Raw genomic sequence first — 17,274 nt, 5'->3', positions numbered from 1 at the left:
GCTGATCATATACTGAAATGAAAAAACCCTCTTATTTAAGGCATCTCTTCTATGTACAAAGGAGGATCAACCCAGGGTGATGACAGTTGAAAGAAAGAGATGGCTCAAATATGCAAAGTGGAGCAGCACAGCATTGGGTAAACCACACTTTGCTCCTCAGACAGGTACCAAGGAACTCCAGATTCCTTTTAGCGTGCAGTGGAATTGTTTGAGGAAAGGAAAGAGGAGGCGGCGGTTGCTCTCTGGTATGAGGGTCTCCCTTTCCCTGTTGGCTGCGAGGGAGAGGGGAGTGGGCTGGGGATCCTTGTTGTCACCCCAGCATCCACACCTGTCGTGGGTAATAACACCAAGTATATCATCGGAGATTGAATTTCACAAAAGCTGATTCGAACTTCACTAGGAGAAAAATGGAATTCCCCCAGCCTCCAGTGGGAGTCTACAAATGTTAAGGTCTGACGAATAATTGCCTCAATTCATTTGTGTAGCCAAAAAGTGACACTGGGACAAATGTCATTAACCTGTAAGGATTCCCCCACCCCCTTCCACAAAAAAGCCTAAGATGACAAGTAGGTGAGGGAGGGAGAACGCAAAGCTCAGGATTTAAGGAAAGCCAGGCAGTTCCTTCCCCCTCAAATAGCCAGACAATGAGCTAACCAACTGGCCAGTGCTGGGAGAAGGCTGGGAGGAGGGCGAACCCAGTGGTGACGTGCTCGCAAGGGGGTTGCGGGTGCACAGGCCGCGATGGGCGCTCTTGGCACAGCCATATTCAGGAGGCGCGCCTCCTGTAGGGCCCTTGGTGTGGGATCAACCACCAGAGCAATGGAATTTCAATCCTGTTTTGAAATGGCTCCAAAATGTCTCTTGTATACTGACTCTGGGCCTTTTATAGCCCAGAGGAAGTGTTTGAGCTTGAGCCACTAGAGGGAGGATTTTTTTATTCTTCAGTCATAACTGTGAGCTCTTAAAAGACCCAAGACCCAGTCACAGCCTGCTGAAATCTTGAAGGCCTGCTACTGGTGGATGTTTAGAATCTCAGGGACATAAACTGCCAGGGACAACAGAGATCTTGAATTTGGGGTTCTTTCAATGTAGGAGCTGACGGAATCTCAGACTATCGCCGTTACCTTACTGATGCTGGCCGTGTGCTGACCCTGACCATGAGTATTGTTGCTGGATGGGGGAGCCACATAAACGTGACTTTCAAGACCAAAGAAAGCCAAGGGTGGGGGATAAGCCACAGGCCTTGCCAGACCACAACTTAGGTTCCAGAAAGTGTTGGCAGGTCTCTAGGCTGCTGAGAATTGAAAACAGGTGGCTTTGGATTAACTACTATTTATTTTTCTAAAGCACGTGACTCTGAAAGGTTAAGGCCCGTTTCATTGCTCACCCAAGACACAGATCATAAACGAGACTGCAGGTGTCTCCTACTCTCTGACATTCCAGAAGCCACATGCCCTGCTGGAATACCTCTGTACCGCAAGGTGCATCCTGTATCCTATTGGAACAGGTCTCAAACTTATTTAATGAGTTAAAATTGTTCAGTGGTAACTTCCACCTACCAGCTTTGCTTCTACCAACTAGGACACCACAAAACAAGTGAGACCGTCTTGAGAGGTGGAGATGAGTCTCCATTGCTCTGCTCTGCCCTGGCTTGAGCATTCCCTCTAGCTTTCGCTCTTCCTCCTCAGATCTGGCTCCACCCTCACACTACTAGCTCACCTGCCAGAGGTACCACAGCTGACTCATCCCAGAACCCAAGGGGCAGCCTGGGGCCACCCCCCTGTCTCCCTACCAGCCCAATCCCTCTAATACACGAAGTAGTTTCTTTTCTGACTTTTCATGCGTACCAATATTCTTAAAACTTGAAGCCAATGAAAATCCCTCTGTTGTTTGACTTTTTAAATCACCATGATTAATTACAACAAAGAGATGCAAAGAAATATTATGAAGTGCCAGGTGCAGTGGCACACACCTGTAATCCAATAGCTGGGGAGGCTGAGGCAGAAGGATCTTGAGTTCACAGCCAACCTCAACAACTTAGTGAGGCCCTAAGCAACTTAATGAGACCCTGTCTCAAAAGATAAAAAGGGCTTGGGTTGTGGTTCAGTGGTCACACTCCTGGGTTCAATCTCCAGTAAAAAACAAAAATTAAAAATATAAACTTCTTAAAAGTTTTTTCTTTGGGGGCTGGGGTTAATACTAGGAATCAAACCCAGGCCCTTGCACATTAGGCAAATGCTCTATCACTGAGCAATATCCCTAGCCCTTTATATAGAGAGGTCAAATAAATGATCTGTAGTCATGAAAAATTGATCAGAATATAAGAAAAGTGTTAGGTATTGTAGCTACTGTATAATCATAATTATGAAACAACATTTAAGTATAAAAAAAGAAAGTAATTCAAAATGCTTAGCAATAGGTGGGAATGTTATAGAAAATTTCTATCTTCTGGTACTTTTCTGACTTTTTCCAATTTTCTACAAGGAAAACCTTTTTTTTTTTTTCTTGTTTTTGTTTTTTTGTTGGTGTTTGCTTTTTGGGTTGGTTTGTTTGTGTTTTGGTACTGGGGATTGAACTCAGAGGCCCTTTACCACAGAGTAACATCCCCAACCCTTTTTATTTTTAATTTTGAGACAGGGTCTCACTAAGTTGGTTAGGGTCTCACTAAGTGGCTGAGGCTGGCCTCAAACTCGCAATCCTCCTGCCTCAGTCTCCTGAGTTTCTGATATTACAGGAGGGCACCACCATACCCAGCTACAATGAAAACATTTTATAGTTGGAAAAAAATTCTTAAAGAATATTGTCAGATTGGCCTGAAGTTGTATAAGTCACTATGCTCCCGATATTCCAATTCGGCAAGTTTGATTTTTGCTTTTAAGAGATGCTGCACCTGATACTGGAAGACACAAAGATGACATGATGTGGTCCTGGTCCTCAGAGGACAATCTTGTGGAGAGATCACTTGTGACGATGTTGCAAGGACAAGTGACAAAAGCAAGAGTGAAGTAAATTGCTGTGGGCGTACTATGAGGGTACAAGGGTACATAGGCATCTCTCCTGCGACCTCATCGTTTCCACCTTACCAACCGGTTCCTTTGTTACTGACAGAATTCACTCCAGAGCTGCCTTTTTCCTCACTGGTTCCTGTAAATTCTGAGAAATGGCATTGGTAGGCCAGCAATGAAGTCCTTGGTAGCTCTGCTCTTATTAGGAGATTTGGAACAGATGTCCAAAGAGCTGACATTCCTTTGCTATTCCTGCTCTAAAAATGTTAGAATGTATGACAAGAAAGTATCATCTTGCTTTTTGTTTTTGTTTTTAATCAAGCAGGGTGTGGGATGCTTCCAAATAACATCATTCTGACTTCTGCCCTAGATCACACATGTCGGATTGTGGATTTGTAAATACCTATATAGTTGTTTGACCCCTCTCCCACTTCTCCACTGACAAAATGACCATTTCCCAAGACTGTTTCACATAGGGCCCCTTTATGAAAGTCAGAGGCAGCACAGCCAAAAACCAGTGAAAGTCAATCTGCAAGGACTCAGGCTCACAGTAGGTGCTCCAAACATTTCTTGTCAAATGCTCTTAGGTGATGTCCTTTATCCCTCTCTCAGAACCTATTACTCTCGACAAAATCCGTTTTACAATAGCACAAATATTCCAGATCCTTCTTTCACTTATGCATTCAACTCCTCAAATAAAAAATAACAATAAAAGAGAGAGAGATGCAGGTCACCAATCAGTCAACCTTTTTTTTTTTTTTTTTTTTTTTTTACATTTTTATTTGTTCTTTTTAGTTATATATAACAGCAGAGTGTATTTTGACATATTATACTACGTGAAGTATAACTTCCCATTCTTGTGGTTGTACATGATGTGGAGTTACACTGGTTGTTTAATCATATATGAACATAGGAAGTTATGTCCAATTCATTCTACTGCCTTTCCCATTTCCCTTCCCTTCCCTTCATTTCCCTTTGTCTAATCCAATGAACTACTATTCTTCACTCCCTGCAACTTATTGTGTTAGTATCCACATATCAGAGAGAAATATTCGGCCTTTGGTTTTGGTGGATTGGCTTATTTCACTTAGCCTAATAGTCTCTAGTTCCATTCATTTACCTGCAAATGTCATAGCTTTTCTTTCTTCTTTATTCAGCCAGCTTCTTGTAGAGGACTTCAAACTATGCCCAAGACATTGTCCCCTTTCCCCTGTTCCATCTGAAGCAGAGCTCCAGATTGAGCTACTGGGATGGCTGGTTCAAGGTCCCCCTTCTGTTGACCAATGAGTTAGGAAGTAGATGGAGGACACTTCCTACTACCCAATCGTTCAGCTTCCCAAGGGCACTCACAAGTAACAGCGCACCTTGTTTTACCACCAAACCACCCTTGAGAGCTGAGGAGAGAAAATAGGGAGCCCTATGTGATCCACAAAAACACTAAATTTCTATAAATTCTCATACTTTCTCCTAAATTAAAGGGAACTTTGTGTTTACTTCATATCTTTTCTCCAAAGGTGGTCATGTCATTTGATTTAGAAATGTTTTTAAAATTTTGAAGCACAAAAGTTGCAATACAGTACAAAGAAATTTTATCCTGATTTATTTGAGAGCAAATGATGGACCCGTTGCTTCATTACCTCTACAACAGCATTCTCCTCCACAACCACAACACGTGAAAATCAGAACGGTAACATGAGTACATTACTACCCACTAATCCACAGGGCCCAGTCAAGTCACACCAATTATTCCAGTAATGTTCTTTGTTGCAAAAGATGCAGTTCAAAATTGCACACTGCATTTAAGTTGTCACGTCTCTTTAGTTTTTCTCAGTCTAAAGTCGTTCATCTGCCTTTCTTTGATTTTCATGACTTCAACACACTTGAAGATTATAGATCAGAGTGTCCTCAGATGGGTTAGTTTGAAGTCTCTGTACCATCCATCACTGGCAGATAATCACCCAAGTGAAGCTATGTTCCCCTTTCTGCATCCCATCAAGAGTACATGACTTCAGTTTGTCTTATTACCAAAAATGTGCCCTTAGACTACTTAACGAAAAGGGCATCTGCCAGGCACCTCCACTCTAAAGTTATTCTTTGTTATTTAGCAGTTAAGATGTACTTTGGGAGAGGTACTTTGAAGTCATGGAAATACTGTCAATGTATATTCATTTGCCTCTCTGAATGAGTATGGATTTGGGGTTTCCTATCAGTGGGTTCTAATCTGTTTCAGTTATTGCTTTGATATTCAAATATTCCCAGTATGGTCATTGGGAGCCCTTCAACCAGCCTGTGTGTTCTTCAGGCCTGCTTTGCCTTCTGGAGCCACAAGGTGTCCCAGGCCCATTTTGTACTTTCCCTGAACCATCCATTTCTCCAAAAATCCCCGCTTCCTTTCTGTGGAGAACAAGGTTTAGAAGCCAAGATCTGGGCAAATACCCTTTACTACAGACATCACTATTCCCAAGCCTTGACAGTGGACAGGGTAGGGAATGTGTGTGTACCCACATGCACACACACCTACATGGGAGCACAAACATACAGACCTGTCTTCTCTGTATAAATATTGGAAAACATGAATTTTCACATCCATACTTCCAATTCCAATCCAATGCCACACGTTCATTTTCCCTTTCCATTTCTGTAGCTCCATTCTCTCGACAAGAAACATGACTCCCAATACCTTGATATACTTACTCATTTAATCAGTACCCTGCCTGTGACCAGGTCACCCACATTACTGTGCAAGATGCATAGCTGGGCTCACCCTACTCAAGATCTGCTCTCTCCCACTGTGTGGCCTCCAGTGTGAGGAAGCTGCTCTCCTACTCTCTCCTCCGAAGCAGTCAGGATGTATCAAGGAGCAGGAGAGATTCCACCCTGAGAGGACGGAAAGACAAGATCTCTTGTGATGCTGTCAGTTATCCCATGAACTTGGCTTGCTTATTGTCATATGGAGCATGTCGAAATTAAAGAGCAGGAAGGCTGGGGCAGTGGAAAACCAGAAAGGAAATAGAAATGAGAAGATGGCATGAAAGAGAAAGAGAAAGAAAGTAGAAAAGACACAGAAAGGAAGCTAGATAGGAAAAACAATAAAAGTAAGAAAAAATATAGAAGGAAAAGAAGATAAAATGAACTGTTTTCTAAATCCATCCCCTGAGGGCCTGGGAAATAAGTTCTTAGCCACCAGCTTTGGTGTATATTAAATTAAGGACACAATGATATTTCTAAGATGTCAGCAGGTAGTTGCCATCTCTGTTCAATATGCTATAGAAACTCTGATCCTGCAAAAATACCTGATCTTCCTGGGTATTTTTCAAGCACCATCCAAGAGAATCCCATTCAACCTCATAGAGCATCAACATGATCATTAACCATGAATTATTGATTTTAAAAAATATGTACTTTTGTCAACTATACCTCATTAAACCGGAGGGACGGGGAAGGAAAGGTGAAAACCAACCTGGAAAACCATGTTAATTCTTATGTTTCTAAAATAAATATCTTTGAGTTTTGAGACTGAAAAGAGCTACTACCTCTTAGAATGGGAAATAGTGGATTTCCCAACCTAATCGATACCTCACCGGTTTCACTTCCACTTGGCCCTCTCTATAGCACTGGCCAGTGCTATCAACTCATGTCTCCATGTCCCCACTGTAGCCTACTGCACTCTTGTGTCTGCTGCCAGTCCTCCCTCCTGAGGAGGACAGGGACCCTCTTGTTCTCAAGTCAGATAACCCTGCTGAATCCTTATCTCAATGACCTCTTAGCTGTGTGTCCTGTGGGCTCGCCACTTCTTGAAATTTCATTCCCGTCTTTAAAATCCTTCCACAAGCCCCACCAAGTCTAAGTGCCCAGCTCACCCAGACTCATTTTTACTGCCTTTGAAGCCTAACCCCCATTCCCATACCCCATCTTGAACTCTAAGACCTCAGAAGAGTTCTCTGCTCTGGACTTCTGCCCCTTCTTTTGTCTCTCTCCTATAATATTCTCCCCCACCTAGACAACTGCTAATAATTCTTTAAGTTTCATCTCAGTACCTAATCTCCCAAAAAATAATTAGGCAGTGAGGAGTTTTACACACACTATGTCTAACTTCAAAGTATAATAAGCTTAGAAAAGTACATAAAACAGATGTACAGGTCAAAGAAACTTTGCCAAACGAACACCTTCTGACTCACACCCAAGTCCGGAATCAAACAGGGCCACCTCCACAGACCACCCCCCATGGTGTTCCTTCACAATCAGAAAACCCTCCTTTCGTTCAGGAGGTAAAGTATTCATTCACAGTATTCATTTTCTTGCCTTTTTTATGATTTACTATCGGAATATGAATCCCCTAACCATACTTTAGTTGCCTATATTTAAACTGCACATAAATGGAATCATGCATGAGCTATTTGTTACATCTGGCTTCTTTTGCTCAATCTTTAACATTTAATCACATTTTTGCATATCTATAAGTTATTTTTATTGTCACACAGTAATCTATTGAATACCACTCCATAGTTGATAGACACGTACTCTTTCTGATCTTTGGCTATGATGATGAACATGCTTGCATGTGTCTCCTGGCACAACCATGCACATTTTCCTGTAGGGCACATGCCCTGGAGTATGACTGGTAGATCAGAGGACAGGCCTGGCTTCAGGTTTATAAGATAATGACAAAATGTTTTCAAAGTGGTAATCACCCTAAGGTTAGAGGAAATATCTCTGTCTGTCATCTGTCTGTCTCTCTTTTATAATAAGTACCTCCACCTGCATACGGGGGGCAATCATAAGAGCCCGGGGGGTTGGATATTGGCAAAGTGAGCAGTGAGTGGAGGAATCACAGCTGACAAGGGACTGGCCCTCATGGAAAAGGGAAGGGGAAGGTGTCAGGCCTAGAGTACAACCAGTATAAATGGCTTCCCACATAGAATTGCATTCGCTTCCCTCTGTGAACACTGCAAAAGAGCTCTTCTCTGTTCTGCAAAGAAGGAGGTGGTTTATCTAAGAAAGGATGCAGTTCATGGTAGGGGGCCCTGGTACCTGGGATGTTGGTCCAGTGGCTTGGACCATGCAGCTGTGGACCAGGCCAGACTGCTGCTGGTGCCACCACTGCTGACCATCCACCCCAGGTCCCTGGTCCTCAGCAATTCTCCTCCCTCTCCTGTCCTGATAGTGGCAATCGTGAGTGTCTCACAATCTCATCCCTTCGGACCCTAAAGAAAAGCCTCTATTCTCATGTGGTCACTGCCCAAGTAGGGTGGCAGCACATTTTCCTTGCCAACCTTCCATTCTTGGCTCACCAATAGAGCCAGGGAGGGGACATGGGGAAAGGAGTACATCTGGGTGTTATTTTGAAGCTGGGACTGAGGTGCCCACCCATCTCCTTCATCTTATTGAGAAGTAAGGGGCCACGTGTTAATCTTCACCAGGTCCTTCCCTCTCCCCAGCACCATCCCCAGGGTCTTATCTAGGTACCTAGCCTGCCACTTACTCAGAGTGCAACTTTATATCAGTTGGGGATGGAGGAGACACCTGCTCTTAGAAGTTCACTACCATCTACCAGAGAATTGTCAGAGAGGCCACACAAATCCACAATGACTGTGAATAGCCCAGCAACCCCTGGAGCTACAGTGTGAGCTTCCTCACCATAACCCACAGGTTGCTTGGTGGGTAAAGACAACACAATGCTAGACCCAGTACTTATATTCACGTTTGCCAATAATCCTAAACTCTTAAAATAGAGTTGCCCAAAGTGCTAACAAGGAACTGTGATCTAAATTAATTACTCCCTCTAAGAAGAAGATCCACCAAACACTTATTTAAGTTCATCCAGAAACTGCCAGCCAGATAGGGTTGGAATGATTTAAGTACAGTGACAGGTTTTAATTTTGCTTCAGCTTAATGATTTTCTTTTTCCAGTTTGCAGAGTATGGCAAAAGTATGGCAGACACAACATCAAGTTGCTCATGACTCTGGGAGTGGGCGTACTGGAAGGGAAGACTGTGGAGTGTGGACTGTCAACATGAGGTCACAAAGGATTGCAGCCCTGGGTGACACACATTTGGCCAATGAAGATGAATAGGGAACCCACCAAAGTGTGCACCAAAAAGATTGCCCAGCTGGGCAGAAGCACATTTTCCCATTTGTCTGCCCTTGGAAGGCTTCTAATTCTCACAAGGACTAGTTCTGTGCATGATATTCACATTGTTACAGCACACAGAGCTGAACCTAGCAATAGCAGTTCCTGAAACTAACATCCCTAAGCAACCCACAAAACTAGCCACCCATTCTGACCGTTACTTCTGTTTCCTTCTTTGATCAATCCTAACAGTTGTAAATCTCTATTTTCTAAGTTCAGCACAGTGACTTTGTAAACTGAATGCTCAGTTCCTGCATATTCCTCCCTTTTCCTCTCCAGATCCCAGCAGGCTGACCATCCCTCAGGGTGGCCGCAAAATGGGCTAGTTTGTCTCTGGCTTCTACCATTTAGGTGTAGCCAGTGAGAGGAACTAGCAGACCAGCAGCTGCCAGACAGAATGGAAGAAGCAGTTGTTAAGGTGTGACTGCCCAGGCTCCCTCCCTACAGGCCACAGATGGGCAGTGCCCAGTCATGGAATAAATTGTACACCACCCCATTCACACGTTGAATTCCCAACTCCCTATATCTCAGAACATGACTGTATCTGGGAAAGGGGCATTTAAGAGGCTGATTAGGTTCAAATAAGATCATTAGATGGGCCCTTAATTCAATTAGACTATGGCCTTGTAAGAAGAGGAAATATGGACACAAACATGGAGGTAACCATGTGAAGACACAGGGAAAGATGGTAAGATGGGAAGACACGGGGAGAAGATGGCCAGCACCTTAACCTTGGACTTCAGAACTATGGGAAATGGGCTTCTGTTGTCTGAGCCCTTGTGGAAGACGGAGCAGATCAAGATGGCCCTCTACCACCATAGCTGGGGTCTCACCCTAGACTGGGGTCACAGGGTCATCCCCTTAACCCTCAGGCTTCAGGAGGAAAGTAGGACTCCTGGTTCCTCCTTCCCTGTCACTGCTGGCTACCTGAACTGTGCCCATGCATTGGTGATGGCCTCTCTTAAATCTCCCTGAGCCACTGCACCTGCTGTTACTGGCAGGAACTTAGATGGATTCATTTGTTTCCTTCACAATGTGCCCAAGCTGTTCCTTAAATATTCTTCCTACCTACAGAAACAAACCAGACCAGCTTATCAGGTGAGCACCTCCTTCTGCCACATTACTGGGTAAAGATCATTTCTCTGAAATTTACATGGTGACTGGAAGCTGTTGGAATATGCAACCCAGCAGTGAGCTCTGCAAAAATGGCACTGAGTCTGCCCAGTCAAGGCAACATTGACACTGTACTTGTGAGTGAGAAAGTGACTGCTTTGAGAAAAAGAAATGTATGCTATGGAGAGTACACTTTAAAGCAGGTATTTAGAATTGTTTCCACCACTGTATAAATTTGTTTCTGAAAATGATGTTATCTCTTGAAAATTCTATGATTGAAATCTGGGAAATGGAATTTTTCTAAATTATTTTAAAATATTGCAAATGTATAATTTTAGAGAGCTTTGGACATCTCTATTCATCTATCTAAATCCTAAATCTCTGTCTGTGCATAGACCAGACTTCTTTTTGGTGCCAGGGTTTGAACCCAGGGGCACTTAAACACTGAGCCACATCTCCAGCACTTTTTAATATTTTATTTAGAATCAGGATCTCACTGAATTGCTTAGGGCCTCTCTGAGTTACTGAGGTTGACTTTGAACTTGTAATCCTCCTGCCTCAGCCTCCCAAGCCGTGGACAAGACTTCTGTTTCTTCTGATTTTCTCTGGGTTTGGCCAATGGGAAACACTTTTTTAAAAACACTTTTGATTAGAGTATAAGATCATTTGATTGATGCCAAGGCAGGTAGAAATTAGTAAACTTTCAACAGAGTCTTTGCATAACTGGTCAACGTGACTAAAAGATGAGTCACAACTTAGTAAATACAACCAACAATGCTCTTCCTGCATTCTCTGTGTAGCATTGTCTTGCGCTATGCTAGTCACTAAAACCAGGTATAAAAATAAACTTGTTAGGAAGAACTTGACACAGGCAACACTGTCTTGAAACATATCCTCCATCTTTGAACAAGAGTCTCCTCGGGGTCATTCTGACTCAGCCTGACTTAAACCCCCATCAATACTCCATTACCATGCACAGAACCCCCAAATACTCCAGCAAAAGATGGAAATCCTGAAAACACCAGAAGGTGATGCCAATAGCCCCCCTGGCCTAACTGCCAAAATTCCCCCTCCCACTGTGTCTACCCCAAGATCGAAGCAGAAGATGAGTCCCAGTCTCTGCTGGGCCTGCCTCTGCAGATTCGCCCCGATTAAACCTGTTCCTGTGAAGCTGCCTCTCCTCTCTATTTCTTTCATTCGGTTCTTTCCTTACACAACTGAACTTAGAAACAGACTCATGAATCACATCACAAAGTGTTAAATCAGATTTTCCAAATGGTCCTTATTCAGTTCAGTCCCATGTAAATATAAAATGTAAAAACACTGGTAGTAAAAAATCTAAAATCTAAAAACACGGATAGTAAAAGCATCGATTATTTTTGTACCATCAAGAAAATAGCTTAATCATTACATTCATTTCATCTTTAAAATTTTTCTCTTTTTAACTACTATAAATATTAGTTCACTAGTACATGTATATAATTTGCAAATAAATAGCAAGTAGAGGGAGTATCCATTTAAAATCATTCACTGATTCTGATGAACTATTTAAAAATTTTGGAAACCACTGGACATTAAACCATAGGTACTATAAGAAAAATCTACTGTGGCCCGAATCTCAGGACTTCAGATTTACAAATTCTGCCTTGTTCAACGGACTTGAAACCGCAGGGATGTGAGGGAGGAGCCCAAACCTTCGCTGCCTTGTCCCACCAGGCGGGATGGTGTGCTCGTTTGTTTGAGCTGCTACCTCTCAGAAAGTCTTGGAAGTATTTGGATGTAGTAGGAGATGTAAGGACCACCCACAAGTGAAAACCCAAAGAAAGGCCTTCCAAACACAACAGGGCAAACACGGGTCAGCTCCTCCCCAGCTCCACATCCAGACCGGGCATGGGCTGGGTGGAACAGCCACCTTGACCAACTCCACCTGCAGCCCCCATTCCTGAGTACCATATTGGGCAGGAGCCTTGGAAATGAATGTTGTCACAGCGTGCAAAGTTTGGAGGTGACAGAAAACACGCCAGCCATGTCAGAGAGGGTGACCAGGTAGACTAGATTCAGGGGGAAATACCCAGAGCTCAACTCAGCGTGCTTTCTTTCTAATGCCGCCAGCAAAATGAGTCCCAACTCTGGCAGAGCTCTGAACAATGCATTCATTTATTGTCTAGGTTTCAGGCAAATAGCTGTGAAAATACATTGGTGGGGTGGAGACATCATTACAGGGCTTTGAAATTGAAGCTGTTTCCAACCTGCTTAGTGTTATTGGTTTTTCAGGATTGTCACTCATTAAAATTAAAATCTGACTATAAAACAAGAGACCTGCGGAGATGTTCGCTTCTCTGCAGAAGAATCCTGCTTCCTCCAGCTTTCCTCCTTAAAGGCAGGGCAAATCCAAATCATCATCTCAGCACTGAAGGATGCCCCAAAGCTATTTCACATCCCTGTAAAAGTCTCCAGAGGAGATGGTCTGCATGCTTGAAGAAAGCAGCCTTCTTTGCAGTAATCTAAGAGGAACTGGGTGATGTAAGAAGTCGTTCTTCCTACCATCCATGTTCAGAGTCACATCGGTGAAAAACAAATATTTGTTGTTGCTTTGTTTTGCTTTGAATCTCCATGAAGGAGTGGTCTGATTACCAATGTGTTATATTGGCTGGGGAGGTGAGTCCATCCCTGAGTTTTGCCAAGACCCATTATTCAGCCTCCTGCCCAGTTCACCAGGGGTCTTCTAAACACCAGGAGCCTTCAGATGAAGCACAGGATGCCTTCCCTCAAGCCACATTCTGTGGAACCGGTGTTGGCAGATCCTGCTGTTTTACATGACTGTGGCCTCCGAACTGGGTTTTCATTTTTCATTTCTGCAAATAAGGTGGCAGCGCCAGGTCCCAAATCATTTTCCCAAAATGACCTTCCAAATGTACACCTGGAGTGTCCACACACCCTCCAGCTGGAAGGTGTTTGTCATTTACTCCACACGCCCTGCTCTAGCCTCTTGCAAAACCTGTCTGCCTTCTCACTGTCAAGAATGACATACACACCTTTAATCCATTTGCCTTTTTGAAAAATGAAGGTGAGACCTTGATTTACTGTGGCTGGGCCACCGTACTCTACAACATCAACAGATTATTGGGCCTGGTGGCAGCCCTGTCCATCATGTTTTATGACTGGGACCATTCCCATCTTGGCTAGGGAGCTAGGAGTGGAATTTTAACTATGAATTTCCTTGTGTTTAATAGTCCAAAGTCAAAAGGCCACATTCTGCCTTCAGATATGCATGAACAACTTCCAACTGGAGTTACTCATGTATATCTGAGTTTAGTTAAAGTACTCCAACACTTGAGCACTATTGAATAACACACTTTTTTTCTTTTAAAGATTTTTTAATGTGCGTGTGGGAGGGTGAAACAGCATGAGTTAATTAATCAAAATTATTTGCTCTTTTTGAGGAAATTTTGGTTTTTAGGGAAACAAAGTCATGTGGACACTTTAATCTTCACTCTCGCTCAAATAATCCACCTTTTTTTTTTTTTTTTTTTTTTTTTTGGTGTGGGGGTTGGTTACCAGGGATTGAACTCAGGGCACTGAAATACTGAGCCACACCCCCAGTCCTATTTTGTATTTTATTTAAGGGTCTCACTTGCTGCTGCTGAGGCTGGCTTTGAACTCCAGATCCTCCTGCCTCAGCCCAAGTTGCTGGAATTGCAGGCATGAGCCACTGTGCCTGGTCATCTATTCCATCTTGATACAGTCCAACCACTGAGCCCCTTCAAGTTTATCTTAAAGGGCTCAATAGCCTAGATCCAGCATGTTATTTGAGAGGCAGCTGTGGGACAGTGGAAACAACAGATCTGGACTTAGAAGAAACAAGATCAGGTTCCAGTTCTGATAGTGGTTGTATGGACTTGCACGAGTCACTTAGTTTTTCCCAGTATCTATTCATCTGTAAACTGTTGACTTTGCAATGTTATTGTGTGAATGCAAGATAATAGGTAATAATTTGGTTTTATCCCTCTCAAAAAAGTACTTTATCTATTGCATAAGCAAAAGAATATAAACAAACAAATGCCAGATAATGATGGAGAGAATAAGAAAAACAGGCAGGAAACAATGTTCATGGGCATGAAAATGGTAAAACTCCTGTGGACAGCAACCACAATGAATATTGATGATGGACATTTTAAATTATCCTTAGGTTCAATAATTCCATATTTGAAAGTTTATTGTAGGAAATAAAAAAAATAACAGAGGAGAAAACAAGTGGAAACAACCCAAATTTTAAGCAAACAAGGGAATGTTTAACTCCTCCCAGAATGACATGTAGGTTAAATTCCCACCATGTTAAATAAAGAAAAATGAACTCAAAGTATACATATATTCTGTATAATCACATCTATAAACAAGAACAAGAAAAAAAAAAAAAAACATTAAAAAGGCCCAGAAGCAAATAGAACCTGGTAACAAATAGTCCTGGTAGAAGAGAATCAAAAGACCCTTTGAATAGAAGGACTACGTGAACTTCTGTTCTTCTTTCAACACTGCATGTCATATGTATACAGATGATCCTCAGTATGTATTAAATGGATTTTTTTACAGTGTCATACCTTAGCTCATAATTAGCTAGAACATCTTGCTCAACTAACTTTCCAATTAATCAAAGCTTCGCCCTAATTAGTCCTTCAAAATAGTTTTGAAATTTTCCCCAGTGGTTTGATCTTATTTTTCCATCCAGCTATATGTAAGATGATAGATACCCAGACTAGCACATTTGGCATTTGGTCAAATAGCAAAAACTTGGATTTAAACATTGAGTGTCACAAGGCACAACATCAAAGGAATGTTCAAATATTGCTCCTCACATACAGCACAGCCCATGTCATTTGATCCTCAAGAATGCAGAGCAGAGGGTGATGAATGTCCATGGCAGGAGAGCCAATACACATATTCCCATCAACGGAAGAATGGGAGTAGGCCAGACAAGCAAGGGATGCCGAGCGTGTGCTCCAAGAGTAGACAGCCATTCTCGCCATCAGCGTGGTATAGTGGATTAAATAAGGAGAGGAATTCAATAAATAAAGCCCCATTAATTCACAAAAGGAGAATGTAACACACAACATAGATGAGTACACAAATATTTGGTTTTCTAACCCCCAGAAGTAATAGTTATTGCCTTTAGATCAAAACAACTATGGTGGTTTTCTTCAGTAATATTATAAAACATTATTTTATATTTCTAGCAGGTTCTCCAGACCCCTTATGGTCACTTGTAAGTTGAGCATCACACTCTACACCATAGGACATGTAGGAAACAAATTTTACAGTGAGGAGGGATAACATTTTTAATTAAATCAGTTTAAAAATTAAATCAGTTTTGGAATTGCAACTGGAAATGTTTCCTTACATCTGAATGCACTTAATGAACAAAGAACCAAACACATACCTCAATTACAGGAAATTAAAAGTTCTATGAAGGTTCATGATGTCATCAAAGGTTAGAAATGAAAGGTAGCTTACAAATCTTCTAACACGACACATACACACACACACACACACACACACACACACGCTTTTTACAGATGAAGAAGGTGAGGAATTTCCCAAGATTTTATGGCTAGAAGAGTCAGAATTCAAACCCAGGTCACATGGCTCTCTCTGCTGCTCATTTCAACACTCCTCAAACAACACGGGAGTAAAACTGCTAAACCTTGACACATACTATCATCAGATGTTCAGGACATGATGTGGCAGGATGCGAAGGGCTTTGAAATCACTGGAGTTCATATCCTGACTTGGGCCCTTACTAGTGTGCAGCCTTGGAAGGTCAACTAAGGTCTCTGAAGCTGAAGTTCCTCTAAAAGCAAAGACCATAACCCCTGCCCCATGGCATGGTAGTGTGAATTAAATGAGATAATACACGTTCAGTACCAAGCAGGATGCCTGTCACACCACAGAAATTCAATGAACAGCACCTGTCCTTACTATCTTGCCACTTCCTTGAAGGCAGACCCAAAGTCCTAAACTTTCAGCATTAGCCTAGAAAGAAGAGTGTGGTCTAAAAATTCAACCTTAACAAATGCTGTGTGGATGTTTCTGTTCTCACTTGTACCCAGCCAAAATAAACCTAATTTAATCTGGATCGTTTAATGCTTGGCACCATTTTTAATACTAATCTTATCAGTTGTTATTTTCAGTTTCCGATTTACCCAAACAGGCCATTTTTAGAGGTTAGTGACTTTAAACCTAAGCTGCCAATAAAACAGAATTATCTTGGACACACCAGGATCCTTCTGAGGAAATGTCAGTGCAAACACACTCGGGAAATGGCAATGCTTGGTAAGGGTTTGGTCTCTGGCTTGGATGCCAGCTCAGTTGTAAACTCACCCATACCATTTTGGGGAATTAACATCTACTTGTGCTTACTGCCCTCGCCACCCTGCCACCCTCTGGGTTTGGATGTCCTTTATGGAGTGAACTTGATCCTCCTGTTCCACTTTTGGTCTCTGTCCAGAGAAGCGAGTGCGCTGGCATAGCTCTGCCATTTGTCAGCCAGAAGTCTGGCTACACATTTGCTCGTCAATCTAAACCTAACCTATTCTCATATGAGCACTTGGGGCTTCATGTAAATCAAACAGACGTTCTGTCATTCACCAGCAATATCACTCCATAGTGCTCTACACCCATGCGCCTTCGTGAAATATTTCACTATGCCTGTGGAAGAAATATTCAAGTGACTGTGCTTTTTCAGGAATGGTGACACCAGAATGTTTTAAATCTGTTCATTACCACAACAAGGATAAATGGCATTTCTGCCAAAGACTTTTGCTAACGGGTGCAGTAATGCATGTCAGCACTTTCTGAAATTAGAGGTTCTTCCCTGAGAGGTAAGTAGGATCATGCATGGCTAACAAACGCAAGTCCAAATTGGGGAGCTGAGTGTTTCTTATCAGGGTCAGGGTCATTGTTTGTTTCCAACAGACTCTGCCTTCGGGAGTTCATAATGTCATTTCTACTCTTTTGGCATTAACGTACAGG

At 42.5% G+C, this 17,274-nt stretch overlaps 1 protein-coding gene and 1 long non-coding RNA gene across 11 annotated transcripts in view; one reads left to right on the top strand and one right to left on the bottom strand.

Annotated features, from left to right (window-relative positions):
• The window catches only part of LOC306656532, an 84,689-nt gene that overhangs the window by 20,346 nt on the left and 47,069 nt on the right, over positions 1 to 17,274 (bottom strand). The gene's annotated exons all lie outside the window — the stretch shown is intronic.
• Positions 16,785 to 17,274, top strand: part of ITGB6 (integrin subunit beta 6) — a 125,062-nt gene continuing 124,572 nt past the window's right edge. For 3 of the 10 annotated variants that reach the window (XM_079131775.1, XM_079131783.1, XM_079131780.1), the window contains exons 1-2: positions 16,785 to 17,123; positions 17,218 to 17,273. The gene's annotated coding sequence lies outside the window, so the exon portion shown is untranslated. The remainder of the gene's footprint in view (positions 17,124 to 17,217; position 17,274) is intronic. The other 7 variants (XM_079131777.1, XM_079131768.1, XM_079131766.1 and 4 more) reach the window with 3 other exon arrangements.

Source organism: Sciurus vulgaris (assembly GCF_902686455.1).
Source record: "Sciurus vulgaris genome assembly, chromosome: 3".
In the NCBI taxonomy this organism is placed as follows: domain Eukaryota; kingdom Metazoa; phylum Chordata; class Mammalia; order Rodentia; family Sciuridae; genus Sciurus; species Sciurus vulgaris.
Note: the sequence above shows the minus strand (reverse complement) of the source record. Positions and strands in the feature narration are given on the sequence as shown.